General features: G+C 44.6%; 1 protein-coding gene across 1 annotated transcript in view; it reads right to left on the bottom strand.

The window, feature by feature from the left end:
• The window catches only part of LOC311438611 (uncharacterized protein), a 255,304-nt gene that overhangs the window by 68,334 nt on the left and 167,405 nt on the right, over window positions 1-19,565 (bottom strand). The gene's annotated exons all lie outside the window — the stretch shown is intronic.

Below are 19,565 nucleotides of genomic sequence, written 5' to 3'. Positions count from 1 at the left end.
CTCCTTCTTCCAAGCTCCATCACCAACCCTTCCATATAAGCAGTGGAATAGAAGTGACACCTTTGTATCTAAATATCCCCGAGGCTGTTGACAGGAGGCCGGTGTCAGTAGAGAACTAGGCCAATGAAGGCTAATTAGTGCTGTGGAGGAGCACAACACTGCAGTGCCAACATGTTCCCACCAAGATCTGGGCTCCCAAGAAGTTAGGCAAAGCTATAACCTGAGACAGTGTCTGTTTGGGCAAGGAGAAGATATCACCTTTTCCATTTGTAGCGAAAACATCCTACAAGCATCCCAAGCCCTCTTCCATAACGTACTGCATGTGGAAGCAGAACCAGCTGCTCCGCAGATGTGCAGCAGGCTGCATTGTTGGGTCCAGGCTTACCACGCACAACAGTGGGGAAAAAGGCACCCAACTAATGAGCTAGAAAGCAGAAGTAAAAATTTGCCCAAGGCACTAGAAATAACCTCAACTTCAGCAGATGGTTATCCAGCACTGAGGCGAGCAGGAGCAAACGATGAGACCAAACAGCACAAATCCCTGCGAGTCCACACCTGTCCTTAGCATCACCAAGAAGCGGGCTTCACCAGCCTCTGCTGCTGGCTGCTCCTTCAGGGTACTGGGACACAGCAGGGCACCTTCCTGGGACGCTTCACAGCAGCCCTCCTGCTGGCTGATGGCCGGCATCCCAGAGGCTTAAGTGGACTACGGGGGCAGAGCGGTCCTTTGCACTTGGTAATTCTCCCTAAAGGTCAAGGTTGGCTGGATAGAGCTGTGGGAAGAAACTGCACTCCTACTGTCTCTGCTGCCAATCATTTTAATGTATCCTTCAGTCTTGAGGGCTGTCCCTTTCCTGGGTGATGGGCTTATGCATCTTTATCCTTCAATACACTGTGTCACACCAATTGCTCTGACTTCAACAGATTCACTCCTGATTTACCCTGCTAAAATCAAAAGGAGAGGTAGGCCTCTGTGTTACTGTTCCTAGGAATGAATGCTGAAAGTCTCTTTTGATCTGTGCAACAGCTACAGAGCAATCTGTATTAGAAACTGGCCCATTACTGCCCTTTGTCCATATGACTCATCTTGATCCTATTGTTGTCAGCCATTAATGTAATTCCTAAGAAATCTTTTTTATTTTTTGTTTTTTAGTTTCTGGCTGCCAGCTTTAGTTCCACCTCCTTCTTATGCACAAGCTTTCCTCCAATTTCTGCAGGTGCTAACCTGCCTGGCACAGAGTGAACCTCTTCCCATTGCTCACACAGGAGAATCAGGGCAGCCCTGTGCAGTGGGTACTGAACACCGCCAGTCATCCGCCAGTGAGAAATGGGGTGCAGGGGCCCCCACCTGAGAAGAAACAGCCCCAAAGCCAGCTAATGGGATGGTTCTTTTCTGAACCCTCTCCTCCCCTGGAAGAAGAGGGAAACCTTAGGTTAAATGTGACTGCGGTCACTGTGGCTGCACGGCACAGAAGTCAATGGAACAGCACGGTGTCAATCCAGTCCAGTCCCCGTGATGGCACTTATGGCACTCTTTAGCTGCCCTTTCTCTTTACCCCAACCCTCACACACAGTCCCATGACTTCTGTTGCCTGCCAAGCCCAGCTTAGTTCTGCTTTCAGCTCCTAACTCACAGATCCACTCACACATACACACACACGTATTATCAACACCTGCACTCGTGGCCTGTCTTTCCTACTCCCTCCTCACCCCAAGATGCGAGTTGCCCACAGCCACGGGGCAGGCACAGATGCACAAAGGCTGACTCAGTGCAAGGCTGCATGCTGCAGCCCACCCTGTGTTTCCGAGCAATCCTCCCAGGCCATCTTCACCTCAGAGGTCAGCTGTGAGTAAGAATGATGTGTCAGACGAGAATGCAAAACTCCTTTGCCAGTGACAAGGAGGGCTCGGGGTCTCATTCGACCTAACGTTGCTGGTGAGACAGGCTGATGCCACGCAGCACAGTACTGGGAAAAACTCAGAAATCAAGGAAATGCCGACTTGCAGTTTCAGGCTTTCTGTGAGGAGAGAATGACCATTTGCCTCCACGTGGATCCCAGTTCAGCCCTGGAATCTGAATCCTGAAAAACCAGCAGTTGGGTTTTTCCCTAATCTTTTCTGAGAGGCGCTTCAGGACTTTTCCATGCTGCCCAATGAAGAACACTGTTGCCTCGTCCCATACAGCTCGAAAGTCTCTTATCAACTGTGTGGCTGTGATCCACTCTTGACTTGGTCACCACAGGTACACCATTTCTACAATGAGATGTACTTTCACTACAAGAACAGATCCTTCTGTATAGAAGCATATTAGCAGCTCAGAAAAATCTGACCCAATCAGACTTCAGCTACTCACCATTTCTAGCAGGTAAGGTTTTGTGATCCTTTCACCCAAAGTATGTCAACTGGGAGCTTGGACCTTTATTTCTGTGAGGCCAGGGCTAATTTCAAGGGCATTTCACCCCATTGGAAACCAAAAGCACTGCATATACTCTGTGCACATAGGTCTTACTGTCTCATTCAGGAAAATGCTGTCTCTGTGGGATGACCATGAACTGACAAGACATCTGTGTGCATGCAAAACCACCATATCTAGGCCCTAATTTTTCTGAAAATGTTTGGCTCTGAGAGCTATGCACATTAAGCAGTTCACCTTCCCTTCCCTGTGGTAGAAAATAGGCTGAATCAAGAGAAGAATTACAAATGGGACTTGGAAAAATGTGTAATTCTTCAGAACAATTTGGGCAACAGCATGATATAGTAGCTGCACACTTTTCCATGTGTTTGTATCTCACCGTCTTCATGAGAAGTTTGCCACTGTCCTACAAACAAGAAATGGCTGAAGCATTTGAGGTATGAGAAGGCCAAAAGAAGCACGAACTGTCTCACAAGCCAGCTCTCTAGTTGGTAAGCCAATTCTCTTTCCCTGAAGCCATTCTGATGCCAAGATGATATTGCCATACCTTTGGCAGGAAATCACACTCCGAGAAAGGAGGGGGCAACTGAAACAGTGAAACCACGCTTCACCTTACAATAATAACCATCTTCACATAGGCAAGCCTGCAGGGACATGGGGAGCCTGTGCCTTATACGGAGAGAAACTTGCCATATGCCCAAGGGTCTCAAGGCATAGTGGTCCATTTTAGCATCTGAACTGTATATGATCACTGATAGTCCCTAATTTTCAAGGTAAATATATATGGTATTTACTAAATAAGTAACTGCTTGCAATCCTGTTACCTCATGAGCATATCTTTACCTACAATGAGATGAAAGTAGAGGTTGCTGTCTCTTTGAAAGCTCCAGTGAGAAGTGCTTCTGTTAGACAACCTTCCTCTCACTCTGGTGTTACAAAAACAATGCTGCTGTGGGTTGCATGATCACCATCAGTGGACCTCAGCAAACTAGGAGACAGCTCAAGCATTGCTGACCAGTGATTAAGCATTAACAGGAATCCAGCAAAAGTACAGCAAAAGAGGACATTAGGGAGCAAGGAAAAGAGCTGCAAAGCTCCAGTCAGGGAGAGAAAAATGTTACATCTACACAGCAAGGCTGTTCCCCTTCCTACTCTCAGCAAATCTTGCCACTTCTGCAAGAGTTCTCTTTGCAAACAGTCAATAGGGGTGAGGTTTAGACAAGGGGAAAAACAAACTTCTTGAGCATGAAATGCAGAATGCGAAAGACAAAACCAGCCTGAATAGTCTAGCAATCCATTAACATAAGGTTACGTGACCCATATTTTCCATGTTTCTAAAACACATCCAAAGTAGCTAACATCTCGTATGTGGCGGGTGTCCAGAGAAAGCCAAGCCAAAGCAAGACCGGGCAGTCCTCCAGCGGAGTGGTTTAGCTTCAAAAGCTGAAGTGCACTTAAAAACTTTAAGGGGGAACAAGAGGCCATCTTTAGATGCTGTTTCGCCAACTGTACATGGATTCCCAACCTGAGGAGAAGTTCCTCTCTCTGGATTAATGCTCTACCTTTGTGCTATAGTTTAGCACACCTGAATGGCCCTATCTAAGCAATTTGTTCTACAAATTAGCACAGCTGACATTGCCATTTCTAATATACTCTCTGCTCTGTATCCAGGGAAAATTTCTCCCAGCACAGAAACACACCTATTTATTTAGCCACAAACCAGGGCTCAAAGTGGGGAGGAATGGTTTTACAAATGAAGAGTGATGGAGAAATTCTGCGTATGGCAGAACATAACCAGCCTCCAGTAACAAGTGCCACAGAAATGCATGGATAAGTAATTGTATGTTTAGAAGAAGGCTGTGTCAGCCTCTACTATTGGGGAAAATAGCATAGCAAGGAGCTCATTTTTTGTCCCATCTAAAACTACGGTTTCCACCAGCACCAGAGTAACTAAGATAATGCCGCTGACAAAATGGTACTTGCAGTGTAACACTCACAGTATTGGCTGCATCCCTTGCAAATTTCCCATCCATGTTCTTACTCCAGTCACTGATGTTTTTCTTGGGTAGAGGTAACTGGCACGTGCTGTAAAGTCGGACCAGCTGGTAGGCAGCTTAGCAGAGTGAGGCTATTACTTTTTATGGCTGTTTTGCCTTGCCGTGTTCATCCAGGTAACTGGTGAGGTACAACAAGCAAGAAGAAAAATAGGTCTTGAAAGAGTTTTCCTTCTGATAACACCGAGATGAAAGGTGTGGTTTCAGAGATCTTCTAATATCCTTAAGGTAGAAATAGGGGCAGAAGTCATTTCAGAGAAGATACGTACAGCCAAGTGATTTCAGCCTCAGCAGCCTGCAGCATGCATTGAGCAGGCTAAAGGACAAGGGGCCGTACGGCTGCTCATATCAACCCAGCACACACAGGAGTACTATCCACATCACAAAACCAGTCATGACATAAAACTCTGCTCTGCTGACAGCAGTAGTGAAGGAAGCAAGAGCTGATTCAGCTTGAAGACTGAACTCCCACCTCTATCTAGTGAATGTGAAGGAGCAGAAGAACTGGAAAAGACCAGAGGAGTGGAAAGGGAAAAAAAAATTGTTCTTCTCATACTGAATCTGGCAGACAGCTTCTCTGGTGTCCTTACATTGACAAAAAGCCTGCCCTCCTCCTTAGCAGCTGCCTCTTGTTTCAATATATTAATATCAGGATAACAAATGTGTCCAGAGAAGGCATTCACACAGTGCCTAAAATACCAAGAGTGCCCATGTCAATGGAATTCCAGAATTTTGAGTTGACTCCTCTTACTTCACAGAGCACATTGCCCAGAGCTTTTTGAAATAACCAGGTGCAGAAGTTCTTATTTATTTATTTATTTATTATTTTGGGGGGGAAGGGTTAAAAAACAAACCACAACAAGACCCAAACTTTAAACACATCCCTTTATTAAGCTATATCATATTTTATTGACTGTACTTGTTGGGGCACACTGCACGGCAAACACCAAAGATTTCCTGCGGGATGCATTTGGATTGTTTCTGTGTGGTAACAACAGATTGCAAATGCGTACAGGTAATCTTTGTGTAAATACAGGCTGGGAAAAGATCACCCTCATCCTCACATAGTACTGCAGGTAGTCATACAACAGACATGGGAGTACACGCTCCAAACCTACACACATTCCAAGCTACAGAGCTTCTCAGAATGGCCTGTTTATAAAGCAAAATACTTATGCCTGTAACACAAAGTTAAATGCCACCACTATAATGGGCCACCACGAAAAAAAAAGCAGGGAAGATGAGAATTACTGCCAGTGTCCAAAGTCTTTGAAAGAGCTGGGAGTTTGCTATGTGAAATTCCTAGCTGTTAGCATGTAAAAGAGAAACAGGATTGGCAGTGTGTAAATGGATTGCCATATGTGCAAATGAAAGGAGTGGTTGGGGATCAGATCCAGATTCACGAATCTGAAAAACAAAAACACTTTCAGGCATAAGACTTGCTGAAAGAGAAGATAAAACAAGGGCAAAATGGTAGAAGGAAAAGAAATAGAATACAAAAGAAAGGAACGGCTAAAAATAGGGGAAGAGATGGTGACCTGCTTTTGTTATTGCCAATGTTACTATACACTCTGTGCATGACCTCGATGACAAGTTAATTTTATTATGCTTTTCCTCAGTTTCCTGCAACCGTAAAATAGATATAATAACATTTCTCTACATCACAGGTATAAATGCCTCAAGTTCCTTAAATGGAAAGCAATGGCAAGCTATAAAATACTAACTACAGTGTTAAAAAACATCAGGCAGGCATAAAAGAGAAAAGCCAGCTCAGAAAATAATCACTGGTGTCTGTGGAAAAATATCATTCAGGGTGCCATAAAAAGCTAAGTCATTCTTGCAAAGAGACGTGGCTGAGGAAAGCAGTGCTCTATCCTTATTATCGTTCCCCTTCTCAGCACAGCTTCCTATTGAAAGGACATTCAATATAAACAAATAAATGCTGATGTGATAGCGACAGTGATCGTGACAGATGAAGGCAGATCAGGATCCCATTGTGTTAAGCACTGCAAACACCTAATGATCTTACTCCAGAGTTGCTTATTTAGGCTGTTAGCACGAGACAACAACAGAGTATGCCGCTAAGAGACATACATACTGCAATGATTTTTTTTTTTCCAATTAGGTTTCATCTTGGTGAAATGATAAGTGATCCCAGCATCATACTTTTGGGAATCTGGATCTGTCTGTTCTGTATGAAGGCAGCCAGCAATTCTCTGCCACAGAGGGCAGAGACTGCATCAGGCAGTTCGCACAGCAGTAACTATATGCACATTATTTTCTCTGCAGTGGATGACAGGGAAGAAGGAATTTTTGGCAACACTCTCCAGATTATTTTTTTTTTTCTGTTCCCCAGTGAATCTCTGCTTAAATGAAGGGCACTTACAGGGTACATCATTTCCTTATTCCTGCAGCTCGGTCATTATTTTGTCTGCAGCGCTGCAGGGATCATAGCATGTAGCTTTGGACTCTGCCAGTCAGTCCTGCCAGTATTTAAAGAAAGAAATGAAGCCAATGCAGCAAAAATGCTGATTGTACTATGGTCTGGGAGTAGTGCTATTCATATTCAACTCACGGTGAAGCCTGTTACAACATCATAAATCCTCTGTAGCTGCAAGGCTGCGGGAGAGAAGCCTGCTTTCTCTGCCTTTCTTGCACAGCCTATTCTTGTCACTGTATGTCACGCTCTCCTCCATCACCCTCCATCACTTCTGCACAGTTCAGGCAGATCCCAAGATCCAGGTCGGCAGGGTTATGTGTTAGCAAAGGCCTTTTTCCTCCATGACCCAAAAGCCACAAAAGCCAGGGAGTTTCCTGCTGTTGATCCACATGTTTGTACTCTGAGTAAATTTGACATAAGAAATATGGAGTCCCCCATGGTGCCAATATTAACAATTTTCTGAGTACAACAGCACTTTAAATGGAAACAGAGACAAGGCTCTTGGAAGAAATAAAAGCAGCTGTAAATGTCAAATTCATTTAATGTTGGGAAATCATATGTCTAAAGAGACAGGCTCATAATAGTTATAACTGCTGGGTAAGAAACATTTTTTTCATTTTCTGCTGAATAGTTGTAAGCTTTTTTCCCCCCCCCCATCTTGCTTCACAATGGACAAGATAGAGACTCTTGAGAATTTTCCTGTGAGAAGACAGCAGGTTGCAACAAATAGTTAATCACTAGTGAATATGGCCATTTGCTTGGGGTTGCAAGACACTGATTGTCCAAGCCATAGTAAGAGACAGTAACTTAACAACTAAGCTTACAGCATCAGGCTAGAAAGGCCAAAAATGAGCAGAAAGCCAAAAAGGAAGAGCCAAAGTAACTTTCTCAAGGATAAAAAACAGTCTAGCAGCAGAGCCAGCTTGAGCCGTGACCAAGCCCTGTGTGTCAGGAATTATCAGTCCAGGACTCCAGGATTTAGTAAACCAGCATGTTCCCTTGCCCCGCTGGTATGCTGAAGTTTAGGGTTAAATATATGAAAATACTGCTGGAAGGAATACATAAGAAGAGTTTCAAGCAATTAGCACAGTTCTTTTACTGGGTGCAAGGTTGCCGGGGCATTTGGAGAGTTGCAGCACTACTGAGCTAGGGACAATGACAGTTCCCCAGGCAGTTGATCTAACACACTGCTGACATAAAAAAAATAAAATTGTGCACTCTTTTAAACTGCTGGCTTTTGCATGCTTCATACTTAACCAGGTGAGAGCTGGCAAATTAGCCTAATAGCAGCTGAGAAAATCTTTGACTCTCACTGCATGTGTATCATGCATCTGTATCTGGGCTGCCTAGTGTTTTATGAGCAAAATGTACAGCTTTCAATATACCACTTACAACGGGATAGTGATCAAGACAGCTACAGAGCAGAGGAGTGCAGAAGTAGCAGGAGCTTGGATTCTGTTACCAAGTTCATCAGGTCACAAAGATATGACATGGCTAAACGCTGTAACTTACACGTTCTGTTTGCAGGTGGAAAAAACAGAGGTTGTGCGTTCTCCATCCTTGGAGGTTTTCAAGACTGGATAACGCTGTGAGCAGCCTGGTCTGACCTCTGCTGACCCTGATTTGAACAAGAGGTTGAAGCAGAGACCTCCAGAAGTGCCTTCCAATGCCAACTATCCTGTGCTCATCACAGCATGAGGCCGAGGCGCTGTTGCCTGCGGTGAGCAGAATGGCAGCTTCTGGCCATGGCTCCCTTCAGCCAGTGCTGAACAGTTTTTGGCTCCTGAAGACAAACCCCTCCATTTCCTATGCTCCACCAGGAAGCGTCAGTGGGGTATGGCTACAGAGGCAGCTTAACCTAGTAGTGAAAGAAATATCCACCCACATCTTTACTTAGCTTAAATCATGAGCTCCAGATCTAATGAGCGCTGACACTTTGCACTGAGCTGCCTGGACATACGATTTAGCCAGGCATTCACGTCATGAGCAGAAATTTCTCTTAATCATGTCATATTCTCTTGAAGGCAGTCACATAATGCAAGCACAAACAATTCTGCTACTGCTCCTCACGCCTGCTCTTCTAATGCCCCACCTTACGGACAACCCAAGCACATAACTTTGTTTTCTGATTTTTTTTTTTAGGGTTCTGCTGATTCTTTTTCACTCTTTCCGTGTCTCTCTTTACATTTGCTGTAAAGTATTTTCTCTTCATTTATCCATATAAAGGAAATAATAATGCCATGTTTATTCACTCTTAAGGCTATTCTTCCACAGAGAGACCCCCAGTGATCTCTGATGATGAGCAGGGGCTGTAAATGCACTAAGATGAGAAGAAAAATGGGGAGTCTGCTGCCTTAATAAAGCTGTTGGAGCTCTCAATACGATAAAATAACCTAGAGCATACAGCAATGAAAAAGAAAAGATGCATTATTCTGTGGATGTAGTTGACAAGCCATCAGAATTTGCTGTGATTAGAAAAGCTAAAGACAGTAATAGCCATGTAGGCATTTTCCTCCTTGGTGAATGCAGTTATTGCTTGGATCTAGCACAGTGTCAGGCTTGGCAACAAAATGCAAGACAGCTCTTACAAAAACAGCCTGCCATGTGGATGGGCATAAGGCATGGTAAGCTGTGTGGTGTGATGGTAAATTCTGCATGTTCAAAAGTTGAGAACAGGCTCAAGATCTACATGGCTCAAGCATGCAAAGACCAACTACTGTAATCATATTTCAGGGGCTCTCAGTCACCCTTCCTGTGGTGATGAGGAGGAACTGTTCAGCCCCAGCGCCACAAACAAGGGAAAGCAAACTAAGAAATTGGCAATTTCTAGCAATAGTTGTCATTGTAACTGCCTGTAACAACATGGGAGGAGGAAAGGACATCACGGATCAGAACTATGGCAATGTGGAACTACTGCAAAAAGGGGTATCTCTTTTTCTGACCCTGGGAGTCAAAAACCAATGCCTATATAGAAGAGTGCAGAATAGGTCAAGCAAATACACTTTTGGATTTATGTTAACTCTATCAGAATGGGATCTGAGCCAGGACAGCATCAACTCCACCTATCACATGCCCTGAAATAGCTTATCACCCAGTTGAATTGCGGGATGAGCAGGATATCCTTGCTACCTGACTGTTCTCCATTCATGTGAACAGATACAATGACCAGAGACTGGGTTTCAGATATCATCGCACTCTCCATGGTCTGATTTTCCACTTGAAATCCCAGCTATTTCCTGGGGGAAGGCAACCTTCCTTTGAGCTGTCATTGTGTTGTCACCTCTGCACAGCAGGTGAGCAGGAGCTGCTCATAATTAACCAGAGCAGCAGCAAGAATGACCTCCAGCCAGCCCCTGCTCACAAGATAACACAGCAAGATTTGTCAGTGCCATGTAACGAGGGCCTTGACAACAGCAGTTGCAGCCGTGCTTGGAGAAAGTCTGTAATCCTTCACAAAAGTGAGGAACTTGTAGCATGAGTAGGCGTATCTGACCTAGCTTTAATCCACCTGGTTGAGGTATCCCCAGCAGCAAAGACAGAACTGCCACAAAGAGAGAGCTGCCACATAAACGGGCAGAGACCCAAGTGGTTTTGTGCGGCCCAAACTGAAGTCCATGCTGCTGCTTATGTGCTGCTATAGCTCAAGGTACCTCAGGTAGCTCTTCACGTAGCTCTTCCTGTGCTGTCATTGTGTTCCCAATTCTAGCTGAGATGTTGCCTCGGTTCTACTTGGAGAGGAAGCACAAATGAAAAAGAGTACTGGGAGGTGAAAATCCTCAGATCACCTTTCCCCTTTCACACACAGTGCAACCTCTGCTAGGAGACAAAACCGCATCTTGTTTGTGGATCTCAGGCTGGAAATCCACATGCCAGTATAATTTCTGGGCCTGTCTTACCATCCTTTGACAAAGTTAAAAGTTATCCAGACTGGAAGATAAACCCATGAAGGCTGGCTCAAACATGCTCTGCTCAACCTCTACAGAAGCTGTAGTTACACAATGCTCCTAGCTTTCTTACACCTTCTTCCCATGGAGCACCAAAAGCACTTTGCACCCAAACCCAACACAGCCGATTCATTCCTGCCTTCTTCATTCACTACACGTCCCTCCAGCTTCCCAGTGAAGGGGGCAGTCCAACTCGCTGGAGACCCCCTGCCAGCTTCAGGAGGCTTTCAGTTTATCTGCAGCAAGAGGGGTTGTCCTGTATAAAAGGCGAACAGCATCCACAGCCAGACTTTCAGGGATGGCTGAACACTGAAACTCCAAACACAGGCCAGAATTTGGGCCATCTTCCAGACTAAAAGCAGCCTGAGATGGAGATTTGATTCTGACTTCTTCCTGGGATTGCAGGATGAGGGGGCAGCATGTGTCCCTCATGCAAGTGCTTTCCCTGACACTGCTGCTGGGTCATGGCAGAGTTTGGGGGAAAGCTTCTGCCTCAGAACTACACTCAGCGAGTGCCATTTCTCCTCAGGAATGATTTGGGCCAAAGTGCCTGACAGAGGTAAAAAAGCACAGGGCTACTGAAGGTGGGTGAGGCAAAGCTCCATCCTACAGCAGGGAGCAGTTTTCATCCTTCTCCCCACCTTTGACAGAGCATCAGGTAGAATGGTACAAATATCCACATTCCCAAATGCCACAAAACTTCTTACTGTTTGACCTAAAATACCGAGTGGCATCACCATGATGGATGCCAGCCTTCAGGCCCAGAAAGACAGACAGATGCTCTGAAAGTAAGAAACGTACATAAGGGGACCTGGACACCTCTGAGGTGCTCGCACGAGGAGCTGCCCGGGGCAGAGGGGATGGAAGAGAGAGACGCAGGCAGACTGAGCAGCAGGGCCTCTTCTGGGGCTGGGCAGATGGAGCTCATTTGGCACAGCCACGGAGAGCCACGTTTATCGTCCACCCACACAGACTCTGGGACTGTCGGCTTGATGCTTTCATTAGCAGCCTCACTTCTCAGAGCCAGCGAAGAGGAAGGAGGGGGGAACAGCACTGAGAGGACACCAGGAGAAGAAAGCAGGGTGAGACAAGGGCGCTGGATTGCAACACCAGGAGCATGGGGCTGTCTCAGCACATTTGCTGAGGAGCTGCTTCTGGGGCAGGACGAAGCAGGCGGCTGTTTATCAGCAAATAGCTGCTTAGGTCCGGAGCTGAAGAAGGATCTGCCTGCAGCAAGAGGGTTAATTTTAAGTTGGCAAAGAGCTTCTCCGACGTTTTCACTTCCACCATCAAATCTCTGGGGCTGGCAGTTGCTAATTACAATAATGAGAGGTGACAGTCACATGACACGTGGTGGATGGCTGAGCTGGGCTGAAAACCCAGAAGGTCACAACGAATGGCAGCGACAGGATTTAGAAACCCCTGCCCCACATTTTCTCTCCCTCTCTCCCTGCTTCTTCTCCCCCCCTGCCCCCATCTGCAGTACCACAAAAGCAGAAAACGTTACAAAAAAAAAAAAAGAAAAAAGAAACATTATTCTAGTAACTAGAATGCAAACAGAAGGAGGGCATGAAGACTGGGGACAGGAGCTGGGTTTCAGTGGACATGCTGTCACTCCAGCTATCAAGATTCCCAAACCATATGGCCAAAAGAGACTATCTAAGCATCTCTTTTCATTTCCCACATAACATGGACCGGGAGACAACACCCTGCTTTAGTGACAGTTAAAGCGGTAGCATTCTGAACTCTAAGATTTTATTTTGACAATAAGAAGCCTGCAAAGAGAGGGCACAAAACGGGTATACAACACATGAGCTCTGCATGTTCCCACTCAGATTCGCATTGCACTGGCATAAATGACTGCCCAGAGATAGGGTCCTTTGCATCATTGTGAAACTGAGCCTCACCTAAGTCACATTCTCACCCCTTCCCCCCCTTATCTAGCACGGAGAAAAACGGTTTTGGCTCAGTCCCATTCCCATGACCAGTAAGCGAATTACAGCTACTGCCTTTCTCACATCAAAGATCAATCCAGCCCTGACCTTAGACTTACCCCGTGGGCCTGTCCAGAGCTATTATGAGTGATTAGTTCAGAATTTCCCCCGCAGCATTTCACAGCGACGCTATGATCTGCAGGTCATGGCATGTGCTAGAGAAAGCTATGTGAAAGCTTTCTAATGATATCAAAATTATGTGAAGGAGAAACCTGCTCACCATCCACAACATCTCCGTCCCATGACATGGATCCCAGCTGAGTGACCTCGCAATGCTATTCAGTCAGACAGCTGCCATCACACCGCTGGACAACAGGGGCCCAGTCAGGCCACAGACATTGAAAGTGCTGTAGCTGGCTGCTGAGGCCTTCTTTAAAACGTTTCTCGTGGATTATACTGCAAGAAGAGGTAACTGAGCCATCAATGGAAACAGTGAGATTTACAAAATAAAGGAAACAGGACTTGCACTTCTTTTTGATCTCTTCTCATGTTATGAAAAATTGCTCAAGAATACTTTGATTGCTTTTTCTAATTTGTTCTGCATTATAATTAAAGGTTGGACTAGATGACCTTAGAGGTCTCTTCCAACCTGAACTACTCTGTGATAACTTTGAATGATTCTATGATAATTTAGCATTTTTCCTACCTATTTTATCACAACAGATTTCTAGAATCAGCTGAAGTTACACATTTTGAGGGCAAACTTAAAACAAATTTGGAGAGGGAGAGGGTCATTTTTCATAGATCTATTCAAAACTCCACATGTATCCACATTCAGTACCAGTTTTATTCAGATGTCCAACAAGCCCACTGCAGAAGAAGCACCTTTCTGAGGGATAGTCTTAAAAAGTTTCAGAACATTTCTGCCTTCAATGAGCTGGTGATGACTGCTCTTCCAAGAAAGCTCTCTCCAGATATTTAAAGAATCGCCAAATTTTAGATAGCAAAGAAGTAGCCAAGCTGGAATTTATCCCACAGAGCAGACATAAATGGCTGTATGAAAAATAGATGAGATCTTTGATGAAAAAGGGGATTCAGTTACTCAGCTCATGTATAAGAAGGTCCTAGAAAAACATTGCCTGCTAATTCTGTGAAGAGGTTCGGCACTGACTCAGACCGAAGCATCTGGCTCTCTCCTGAATCAATGCCACCGTTTCCTGAAGCCTTAAGGATTTTTTCTCTTCTTTTGGCAGCTTCACCTTCAGTCACTGAACCCTGCCTGACTCAGCTTAATAGGGGACTGTAGCTGGAGACCTGTTATGGATTTTAGGCATACATGCCTAAATAAATAAATAGTGATAACAACAGCAGCAGCAACAGCAATAAGAAAAGACCATTTTTAGCAAAGAATACTAGGAAAAAACACCTATCTTTTAGCAGTGACATGTAATTAGAAAAATACTGTGTCCTGTCCTGACATTTGAAATTGTAATTGCAAACACTCATCAAATTGGCTTTTCCTCATTGTAATGATCCTGAAGAATCACTGTAATTGCAACAGCTCTGTAATTTGCAACAACTTTAAGGAGTGAATTTATTAGCACAAATGGTAGGAGTTGCAGGAACTTTGACTATAGGGCAACCTTTACAGCCTGATGTGTGGAGAGGAGCAGTTACACCACCGTGCTGACAGAAGCCTGTACTTCTTTGCTACTAGCGGAGCTGAAGAAATAATGCTTCATTTTCTGTTCATAAAGTGTTCATGACTTCTTACTACATGTATGTAATTGGCAAGTTACATGGTTCCTCATGCCCAGATCTGAGGAATGGCTGTTACAGAACTGGGCCAAGTGCCCCCTAGTAAATCTATTTAAAATTATTTCAGGAGTGAGGTCTGTGGAAGTCAGTAATGACAGTGATAGGCTCCTGGATTACCTAACTGAACATAGGTATATTGTGTGTGGACATCCTATGATGGCAGCACAAACCCTGCAAGATGATAAGCATGCCTCCCCTTGCACAGTTTCACCCTTTTCCCTATCCTGCTCAAAGCTTGTGTCTAGTTTTGGGGGTAATTTGATCAATCTGTGAGACTGTTGTTCACTGATTACTTGAAAACTGTTTCCAAAATATTAATTTCAGTGTTGCAGATGTAAAAGATTTACCATAGCATCCAGATGGTTTCCTAGACCAGGAAAGCTTGCTTCCATTAGTTCTTTAATAATGTTTATGAGTGCAGTTTCCTTATCCTTTTCTCAGAGACTCTATGACCTGAGGTTTGCATTTCCTATTTCCTATAAAACCCATGATTTACTACCACACATTCAGGGAGAAACCTATTACAAAATAATCCAAAAGGCTAATGATAACCTTGCATAAACAGCACTGCAGTCAGAGCTTTCTTTCTCCACAGCAACATTTCAGGCGGTATCATATCAGAACTTCCTACAGCTACTTTCAAAGAGGAGATGGCTCTGCAGTGTCCTCTGGTATCCCAGGATTTTAAGCAGTACCTTCCCTTTTACAAAGAAAGAGCAACACAGAGCAGAAGCTGAAGCCATGTCTCTATAGGGAAGTGACAGGAAGAAGGGGGTGGGAAAAGGTGTGCTTTCCCACGACTGGAGGCTAATGCTAATGGTTTAAATTAGGGAATTTAAAATCAACTTCTAGCCCTGAGGTGCTGTCTGACATTGGGCAGACCACCGGACCTACTGTGTAACATAAGGAGGTTTTTTTAAACATTTCCTGCTTTTCAAGAACATGAATGAAGTCAATCAAAGTACTTTGTGAACATCAATTGAAAGACACTAGGAAAAAATACCATTAACAGTAGGAAGTCTTGGCAAATGAATGAGCTCTAGCCTTCACCTTATACATTACTCTGAAAGAAGGCAGTAACGTTGAGCTAAAAAGTTGACAAGGATATATCTTTGTCCTTTGTGAAGCACAGCCCTCTGGCAGCTTAATCCTTCTCAATACCACCAAGCCTTCTGTAACCTCGCTTCAAAAATGTAACAAGGCACCCCAAATCCTCACGCCTTTATGAAAATTGACAAGGCACAAAGCTTATAAGAGGAAATGTCACACTGCAAAGATGATTTGGAAAAGTAATCAGCAATTGAGTTCAATTTACAGCTTTCAGATCGTGCAGCCTCCCTGACTCATCCAAGCCACTCTGCTTTATCGGAACTGCCAGTATCACCCTGAGACAATGTATAATAAAATATGGAAAAAGTGTTTGAAATGTGTGACCTCACTGATGCAATGACATGAGAAACACTTCTCACTGTAAAATATAATGATGTGGCTGCATTAGCTTGGAATCAGACCATATGTTGCTGCTGCTACTGCCACTATTTCAGCCCTACCACTTCATGTCCAGAGGACTTCACGGTTCAGGGCACGCACATCCAGCCCCTTTCCCCAGTACGAAATGCAAGTTTCACTTCTGGCTACAGTCCTGAGTTATATGGGACGGAACCACCCTTGCGCATCATAAGGATGAAGCATTGTGAGGCAACACCCTTATATGCCCCTTCTGCTCTCAGAGAGAGGCAAAAAAATGGGTGTCCATCAGTTACTCCTTTGCAGATGGAGGAACATCAAATTACGATTCGCCAAATAATAAATAAAGCTTTTCTATTCTTTCCTCTATTTTAGTATAGAGCTTAGGTGCTAAAATAACTCCCCTTAAGCTGGTTACTGTTACTCACTTGAATAACACTACTGCATTCATGATTTTAGTTCCAAGTACTGCAGTCTTTCTGCATTCCATGGCTGTAACATGGCACGGTGAGAGGATGCTGCAGCATTCCTCCTAATGGCTCTGAAGCGCTGCTAATGCCTGCAGTGCCAGGCAGTGCTACACACAGTATCTGCAGGAGGAGAGAAACAGAGTAACTCAGGTTGGAAGGGCCATCTCTTTTAAGGTTTCTGGCCCAAACTGTGCTCGCAGTAGAGCTAACTTCAAAGCTGGGCCAGGGAGGGAGGATAAACAATAATCACTTTCATCTGCCACTCCTGGGTAAGACAGAAAGTAAACACTTGTTTACACAGATAAAATGCAGCATTTCTAGGAACTGCTAAAGAACAAAATCACCAGGCAGTATAGATCTCATAGCAAGAAATTGATAACAAAAGGTCAGCCCTAGCACCTCATATTGCTGCTTCAGTGACATTCTGTTTTTCTAAAAATGAAATGTGCAGGCTAGGCAGCTGCCTTTTTTTTTTTTTTTTTTTTTTTTTTTTTTTTTTTTTGAGTCAAATTAAAGGTTAGGTCATTTCAGAGAGAGGCAGATGTCTAAACATCCTGGAGTTATTCTCCCAGTGCAAACTGCAGCTGAAGCCACCCAAAGTCAATGCTGCAGACTAGCCTGCAGCTCTTCCAAAGTCTGTTTCAAACCACTAGCCACTGGCCCTTCATCTGCTATGCTCAATTCAGTGGTCAGAACAGAACAAGGCATCGTGGTTAGCGTGCCAGTGAGTCAATGGAAACATGTCTAAGATTACAACTCTCAGCACTGGCAACATTAGTGGAATTATCTGGGTTGGAGCAACGGTGTGAAAACTTAACAAAACAAGCCTCATGTAGTCTCAGCTTTGCTCCATGAACCAAGCAGCTGAATGAACATTACTCAGAATGAAAACTTGTGTACGTACACTAGTCTTTTTTTTTTTTTTTTAACCCCTAACAGGAGTTTTCAAATCACAGCTCCTCCCACTGCCCAAACACCACCCTTTTCTAAGGTGACTAAAAACCATCATGTCCCTCTTGTAAGAAATTCTGCTCTCTCTTGTTTTTATTCAGCATCAGAATGAAGCATGAAATTATTCAAAGTTCCCAGAAAGCACTGGAGTCAAAAACACAGAACTGGGGATTTTCAGGTAGTCCCCGGTCAGGACATGTCTGCACTGCCACATCTGCTACAGGAGAGTTGTAGCTCCACATCTCTCACTGTCTTCCCTTCACACCTCTTTTCTCCATCCAAACTACTTGATCTTGGTGCAGCACGGAGGTGCCACCCCACCCCTAACAGGGCTTGGGCAGAGTAGACCTTATGTAGGAGCAGTGTCAGTAGACACCTCGAAACTTCGCATGTCAACTGTAGGCAAAGGAAGACTGCCCCCTACTCTCTATAGAGGCCTCCTGACACTTCCCCTCTTGCCCCTGATTTTGTTGGGTTATCTGAGGACTTCCTTCCAAAGAATGGTGCTCAGAGAGGGTTATGCGAGGTGATGATCATATATATGATAATGTGGCACTTCCTGCTCAAACGACTTCCAGAATGCCTCTTGGGCACAGCGAGCAGTGTGCAGTGCTCCCAGATGTTGACTACGTGTCTAAGGATATACGAGGGGAAAAAATGTACACAATGGAGTTAGCTGGAAAACGAATGTGAGACTGGGCAGTTCAAGGCTGCACTCTGATGCTCATGGGAACAGTATGTTCCTTCAATCTTCAATTTCCTCTTTCTTTAGACTTTGGCTACCTTTGTCCCCTACTATAACCTAAGATCTTGAGCAGGGCAGCTCCAAGGAAAAGGCTGTTCTGTGCTGTCTGTATTTCCTCCTTCCCCAAGCCTTGGCTACTGCTTCAGCTGGAGCTGAGGTACTGAGCTAGATCACCAGTGCTGGGTTGCCCAGTTTATGTGGACCCACACTGGCTGTCAGCACAGACAACTTAGCTATTGCTGTACTGTGCTCTGGGCAAAGAGCTCAAGCCCTACTTACAGTTAGGTCAAACAAGGCTTTGCTGAAAAAAAAAAAAAAATAAAAAAAATAAAGTCATTAGCTAAAGGTACACAAGCACCTGGCTACAGAGGTTGACGGGTTGAAGGCAGCTTTTGAGATCTGGAGCTGGTTAGTAAAGGCGTCCATCTCCTGGGATGCCTATCTATGCTCCTGCAAAGCAATGACCAAGCATCATGGGTTCGGAAATGCCTAGAGAAGAGATACTACTTGGAACAAATCAACTCAGTTACACATTACAGATCTTCCTTCTGAGAGGATCAGTAACAGAATGAAAGCTCACGTGGAATTGTTTTGTTCATGGCCCAAATGGGGAAAAGAGGTAGTGAAAAGGATGGAAGAGGAATTTGCAGCAAGAAACAGTCTCTGGATCCTTCAGGATTATTTCACTGGAAGAGACAGGATCTGAATCTGGAGCCACTCCAACAGTCACACTTTTCAATAGTAACACAGTATTGGCAGCATATGCAGAGTACGTTAGGCTGACTTTGGACTGTCTTACTTTCTAAAATGTCCTCAAGTCTCGTAGTTTTCTATCAGTCAAGCACTCCGCTAAATAAAGCGCACCATTCCATGCCCTCCTGAGTAGTGTGGTTTCCTGATAAAGAAATTGTCTGAGAATATGGCATACAAACACATTTCCAAGTGGCAAGGCAAGGCTTGAATTTGCAGCACAGCAGTTCCTCAGGTGTAGCTCCTTGTTTCTAGCCCATGATAAATGCAAGGTAGCTTAAAAGGTCTTGCTTGAAGATCTCAATAGGCTGTAGTGCCACAGGAAGTTTATCTCAATGTAACTTCCTCACGTGCTTTATCTTCACATGAAAATACCTGCCAAGTTTTACAATGCTCACACGCAGTCACAGCAAAATCAGCTCTGCATGGAAGCCTATGCCCTGCTTCGCAGCGTGGGCTGTTCCCATGCCCAGCCAGATTCCCAGTCATTCGGGCTCCACCTCCCCTCCAACCAAACCAAACCAAAACATCTAAAGGATTTTTTACAACAGGAGCAGCTAGTTCCTCCACCCTGCCCTA

This window comes from Aythya ferina, assembly GCF_964211825.1.
Source record: "Aythya ferina genome assembly, chromosome: 1".
NCBI lineage: Eukaryota > Metazoa > Chordata > Aves > Anseriformes > Anatidae > Aythya > Aythya ferina.
The sequence above is the reverse complement of the archived record's forward strand: the minus strand, read 5'-3'. Positions and strand labels throughout refer to the sequence as shown.